This window comes from Sorex araneus, chromosome X, assembly GCF_027595985.1.
Source record: "Sorex araneus isolate mSorAra2 chromosome X, mSorAra2.pri, whole genome shotgun sequence".
Taxonomy (NCBI): domain Eukaryota; kingdom Metazoa; phylum Chordata; class Mammalia; order Eulipotyphla; family Soricidae; genus Sorex; species Sorex araneus.
The window spans coordinates 10122928-10129870 of record NC_073313.1 but is presented as its reverse complement, the minus strand read 5'-3'; positions in this window follow the sequence as shown (position 1 = coordinate 10129870).

The window sequence follows — 6943 nt, the reverse complement described above, 5'->3', positions numbered from 1 at the left end:
CCAGCTACACCATAGTTCTGTCTTTTGAACTCTGCCAAGTTCTGTGTGCTTGTCTTTTGCAATTTCTCAAACTCCACCTGTGTTGCAATGATTCACATATGTATCTTACCTCCACTAGTAGACAGAAACTTTCTTTATACAAAACCTGTTCTTACATACTTCTGAATGTTCTGTGGTGTCAAAGACTATACCATCCACTCAATAGATGCCAAATAAATATTCACTGTTGGGCCAGGGTGCTCCTGGTTTATCTCTGGCACCACATGGTCCCTTAGCACTGCCAGAAGTAGATTCCAAGCACTATTGGGTATGACTCAATGTATATTTGTACTTTAGATGGACTATAGCTTCTGGAGCACATGTCTCTGTACTCCATTCTCTCACAGAATAGCTCTTCCTTTTCATGGAGCATTGGCTTTATTTTATTTTATATTAATTTTAATTTTTGTTGAATCACATTGATATAAAGCATTGCAAAGCTATTCATGATTGGGTTTCAGTCATACAATATTCCAACACCCTTCCCTCCACCCGTTTAATTTCCTAGCACCAATATCCCCAAGTTCCCACCCATTCCCCCAAACCACCCCCCACACTGGCCTGTCTCTTTGGCAGACACCTCTCTCTCTTTCTTTCTCTCTCTCATTTCAGGCACTATGGTTTGCAATACAGATGCTGAAAGGTTATCATGTATATCCCTCTACCTACTTTCAACACTCAGTTCTTGTCCAGAGTGATCATTTCCAACTAGTGTTGTTATAATGGATCCTCCTCTGTCTTAACTTACCCTCCAACCCCCCACCTGTGAGGTAATTTTCAACCATTGACCAGTCCTTCTGGCCCATTTTCCCTGGCTTTGAATATTTGTTTCATGCTATTTTTATATCCCACAAATGAATGCAGTCATTCTATATATGCCCCTCTCTTTCTGACTCTGCCCTCTGTATGGAGGAATAGGCAAGGATTATCCTACATGATGATGGAACACTCAATTTAGTGATATACAGATCATCAGCCTCATAACAAAAAGAAAAAAACCTTACATGACTAGAAAGTGCCCTGCCTCTTCCTCTCTGCCCCTTTACACACTGGGGTTTCCTGCGTGACATTAATAGGCATAAGAAAAGACAGTGCGAATAGATTGGGTAGGTAATGTGTTGTACCTTCTTCTAGATTAACAGGAAAATTCTATTTACCAGCCTCTCTTGTAGTTAAGTGGGGACCTATGACTAAGGTTATGTCCACAGGTTGTGAAGGGAAGCTATGTAAGCCATTTTCTTCTATAGTCTTTGAAAATATCTCACAAAACTCTTATGTCATCTCTTACTTGCTAAGAATATATGATTTCTTGATAGCTATATCAGTCTACCTTTGTTGTAAATAAAAGTGCCCCAAATTTACAAGAAACTCACCTATTTTGCTTATAAGTCTATAGTTCAACACTTTCAGAAGGGCTCAGTAAGGCCTCTTTTCTTGGTAGACCTTGTTTGATACCACTCATATGGCCAATTGGTTGCTCACGGGGCCCTCAGTTACAGTGGTTCATCTCTGTCAAGTGGTCTCAACCTTAAGCTGACTGGGCCAGTTTTCTTGTCATGATGGAGGAATCAGTTCTGCCATACAAAGTCCAGGTGGGAGGGAGGGAATATGAATGGAGACGGGGAAGAGAGTTTACAAGGAGGCATCATTCACTGGGGATTATTACAACAATAATCTAAAGCAATGGTTCTGTTCCAGATGATAAAGCAACAATATGGACCCAGTCCAGGTCCCTGAGCAGTCATTTGGTAGAGAGTGTCTGTGATAGAAGAAACAAAGTACTATTGTGTTAAGTCTCTACTACTGCAAGATTTCTTAATTGATACAGCAGAGCCTACAGTGTTACTCTCACTAACATAGGAAATAAATTCTCTCACATAGCTATAACTGTTACTACTACCTTCCAAATAAAATATTAATATAAAACTATAGATTGCTTTCCTGAGGGCCTTTAGACTCTTTATACATGCCCATAATTAGCATGTATTTCACCATGGATAGAGTTCTTACACATACATCAACTCATTTTATTCAGCTGCCAACTAAAGAAATAGACCAAAGGATCAGGTGTTCTTTAGGAATAAAAACAAAATTCAGGCTCAGTGATAAATGCTGCACAGAGATAGAATGACCTGGATGACAATGAGGTTCAGCTCTCCTGGCCTGACAGCTCACTCATCACCCTCCATAGGAGAAGCCACTTAGGAACAAGAAAATAGGAAGTCTGTTTGTGACAGATCCATCCCAAGCAAAATGGAATGTGTGGAGTGCATACCTCTCTGCCATTGAGGCCAGTAGATTCAAAGTCTAAAGTTTCTGGGTCTGTAGTTAGAGAAGTCAGTCAAACCTTCACTAGGGAAGCTACTCCAGGCAACAAAGAATGGAGGCCTTTGTAAGGTCAGCCCTAGAGCCTAGAAAGCACATGAAAGATGTTTCAGAGCTGAGGTGGAGTTTTCTTCCCAGCTTAGAGAGCCAGACCCAATTCAGAAGCCCAGAGAGTATGTGCAGGAGCAAAGATGAAGCAAGGAAGACTGGCCAGAGTTGGTGCAGGCGGCACTGAAGTCTGCTTAGGCAGAAGACTCTGACTGGCAGAGCGGAGTCTAGAAACCCTCAAAGCATGGTCTGACCAGAACAGAGAAGAACCTAGCCAACTCTTGCCCTAGAGTCAAATCCAACAGCTTCCAAGTATCTTGTCTTTAAGTTTCTTAGTTGAGGTATAACTCAAAATTCACATAACACAAAGTGAACCATTGTAAAGTCAACAAATTCAGTGGGATGGAGTACATTCACATTCTTTACAACTTCCTTTGAGCTTAAAACATTTTTATCACTTCAAAATAAAATCCTGTACCCTTTAAGTGCTGACTCCCCATTCACCCTTCACTCAGCCTCTGATATCTACTGATCTACTTCCTGCCTTTAATGGCTTTGCCTCTTCTGGATATGTATGATTCCTATAAATGGAATCGTACAATCTGTGACCTCTAAGGTCTGGTTCTATTCACTTAGCTTAATGATTTGGGGGGATCACCCACATCAAAGCATATATCAGTGTTTCATTCCTTTGGATGAGTGAAGAAAAATCTGTTGCAGGGGGCTCATAGGATAGCTCAGTGACTTAGAGTAATTTCCCTGCAAGGGTAAGGCCAAGAGTTTTATCCCCAGTGCTGTAGCAGACATTCATTCTGGTCCTAACTGCTCTGCTGCTTGTGCCTGCAGCTGTATTTCTCTGTGCCACAACTGAGCTCCAGCTTTACCAGAGCCAGAGGTGTTAAAACATCCCAACTAAAGGGTACAACCTTCAGTAAATGCCACAACTTTAAAAAAGAATGGTGCACTAATAAAATTTAAAAAATTAAGGTGTAAACACCACCACCAAAAGTCATGGCCCCTAATGAGTATGTATTAACACTTTGTGAGCATATCAGTAACCCCCAAGAAGCACTATAACAAGAATGTTCTTGAGTACAGCTAAAAGAGTGTGAACCCCAAAAGCACCTCAGTCAAGTGTTCAAGCACTACAACCACATGTGCAAGCCCCACTGGACACAAGTATATATATGACCCCCATTGGAACAACAACAGTGAAGGGGTGGTGAGGAAAGGCAAGGAAGGGCAGGGGAGGGCAGGAATAGGACAGGACAAGATGGGACAGGACGAGTAGGATCCATTGTACAGACAGACTACATTTTGTTTGTTTTCATCTACTAATGAGTTAATTGTTCAAGTTGTTTTAACTTGGGGGTTATCATAGTGTTGCCATGAATGTTTGCACATAATGGTTTGTTTGCATCCCTGTTTCAAGTCCATTTGGATATCTCTTCCCCAATGGAAGAACTGCCTAGCTTTAAGATAAATGTCAAGAAATGCATATAGACTGTGAGCTGTGCTACAACCCCATGCTGCCCGAGGAGGGATTTTCCCTCTCTACTGTTTCTGTGCAGAAGATGGCGGCAGCAGCAGCACTCAGGTGGCGAGAGCTGCCTCCTAAGACTCCCAACTCACAGGTATGAGTTTGCAGTGATGTGGCTCGTAGGCAATAATGGGATGGGGGTGTTACCAGTACGCTCTCCACCCAGATAAGATCTGGAGCTGCCGCGCGCGAAACGAATGCTCTAACCCATTTTGGCACCCAGAGCAGCTTCTCACAGAACTGCATCTAGACTGTGAACTGAGCTAAAATATCAGAAATGCAAAACCATAGAGCTCATAGAGTCTTCATTATCAGCAATAGAAAACAAATTATTAAATGATGCCTTTTCAGCAGGCCTGATTGTTGGGGAGAAAATCAAAAAAATAATAGTGAGTTCTCTATTGAAATATTGAATGTATTCAAAGTATAGAGAGAATAAAGTGAAGATCATTAGCTACTCAGGTGGGCGGGGAGGGGGTATATTGGGGTTCTTGGTGGTGGAACATGTGCACTGGTGAAGGGATGGGGGTTTAATAATTACATGACAGACTTAAATCTGAAAGCTTTGTATTTTTTTCACAGTGATTCAATATAATAAAAAAATTAAATTAAATTAAAAATTTTAATCAAAAAATTTTAAAAATGTCATTGAGGTATGGCCATGCCCACTGTTGACATGTAATAGTGTCTTCCTTCACACATTGAAGGGTTGAAAAGCATGCACAAAGAACATATGGTCATAGGGCTAAACATGTTTTCTAACTGGTCATTCAAGGAAATAATTGCCAACCCTCAGGCAAGAAGAAATTCCACCCCTATTCTTCTGGTCTTTATAAGTTGCATCTCTTGAGCTACTTGTCTTAGTGATCTGTGAAAAGAAGTGGCGTTCTTCCATTTGTGATGGCCAATACTTGATCTGCCAGACTTTGAGCTAAAATAAGAAGTGATGTTGGTGATCAACCAGTCCCTCTCATTCTCCATGTCTCCCCCACTTCCTTCCCTCTTTCTTCCACCCACTTTGGAAAATGCCAGTCATTGTTCTGCAGCAAAATGGGAAGCAGCATCCTGCACTGAACAGGATAAGTGGGGAAATAGGTATTCTGCCTGTTGCCAGGGGCAGAGGTGGCAGTGGGGGTGCTCTGCGTACGAAAGTTCTTGCAGCTGGGTGGAAACACAGTTACTTCCCTGTGGGACATTTTTATACCTGACATGTACTGTGCATGTCTAGTGGAACCCTGGTACAAAGTTGACTTTGATTCTGAAGAGCCAAGGCAGTGCCTGAGACTGTGTCTTTGTAATAGCAGGGTGGGCCCGGGTCCCAAGCAAGTATGCTCTCTGAAATCCCCTGAGGAGTTCTAAAAGTTCCTTATGCCTGAGAATTACTCCATAAATTCTGATGAAATTAGTCTGGGGTGCAGCCCAGGTGTCCACAGGTCCTAAGTTCTCCTGATAATTTCAATGCTCCAGCGAGTTTGAAAGCCTGTGTTCTAGAGTTCAGAAGGTGAAGGTTGGAGTCAGATCAGCAATGAAATTGTTGGCAAATATAATTAATCCAAATGTTAATGTAAAAAGATCAAACAGATTGTCTGCCAATCACCCATCAAGTGATTTCTACAAACTGTCCTACATTATATCATTTGGCTCATTGGGGGGAATCCATGTAATCCAATGCTGGATGCATTTTACAAATAAGTGATTTGCTTTCATTACTCTTTTTCCTGGGAATTGTGCCTGGCCAAGCTGTGATCAGCTTCCTGCCTCTCATTGTATCAATAAATACGTCAGCATCAGACCACTGGGACCTCATCTACACTGAGAGCAGAATGTGCAAGATGATCCAACAGTTAATGTTTTAGACTTGTCTCTTCCCATTTCCAAATTACACACTTATTGTATTCATGCAAAATCAACATGAGGCCAAGTCTGCAGATGTTTGAAAACTTCCAGATGATTCCTTAAGTTGTTCATTTTTCATCCTGAAATAAAGATGCCTACATTCATGGTCTTTATTGTATATTTTTAAGTGTTCCAATAAAGCCAAGTTTTCCAATCCTATATTTTATGTATCCAGACTAGGATAGAAGACACATAAATATTAATAACAAGACCAAAATGCCAGTTAATATACCAAGCACCCGCCCCCCAGATCTGGCTTCTTGATAGTGCAGGGGCCTATCTTGGATACTCCACATGGACTATTTTTTGCAGGGTCTGTATACAGTCCCTCAGGAATAAAAATCCATTTTTCATGGAAATTCCATATGATCCAGCAATGCCATGCCTGTAAAACATTAAAGCATTAAAGCAATAATCTGGAAGGATATTTGCACCCCTATGTTCATGGTGACATTATTTGCGATAACCCAAACATGGCATTGATGGGCATTGACCCATCAACTGAAAACTGGATTAAGATGTTATGGTCTATAGTCTTTAGTCTAGTGAACAACTAATCTACTCTGTTAAAAAAGATGAAATTGTGCCTTTGGGAGCAAAATGGGTAGACAGGTGATTATACTCAATGAAATAAGTCAGAAAAGTGAAAATCTTTGATAGGATGCTTTCACTCAGATAAGGAATAAGAATTAATAAAGCAAATCAATTGGCAAGAATGGACAAAACTACCAGATCCAATGATAACTAGGGTGGTTAATGGAAAGAAAGTAGGTGTGGTAGGGAAAATCAGAGGGGTCTTTCTGGTGGTAGAATGCACTGGAAATTTGGTGGTGGCAGTGATGATAGTTACACACATATAGACATGTGAAGGCAAAGCTCTGAAATTCCATAAGATTATAAGTAAATGGTAAGTCAATCAAAAAATAAAAAATCACATTTTCAGGAGAGTCCCCTTCATGCTGTGCCAGCCACCAATACCACTGTATTTTCTTCAGTGAAGTTGATTTGCTCTGGATCATTCATTGATCCTGTTCCCAATTTATATCACTTCAATAAAGACTTAATGTGGGGGCGGGAGTGATAGCACAGCAGGTA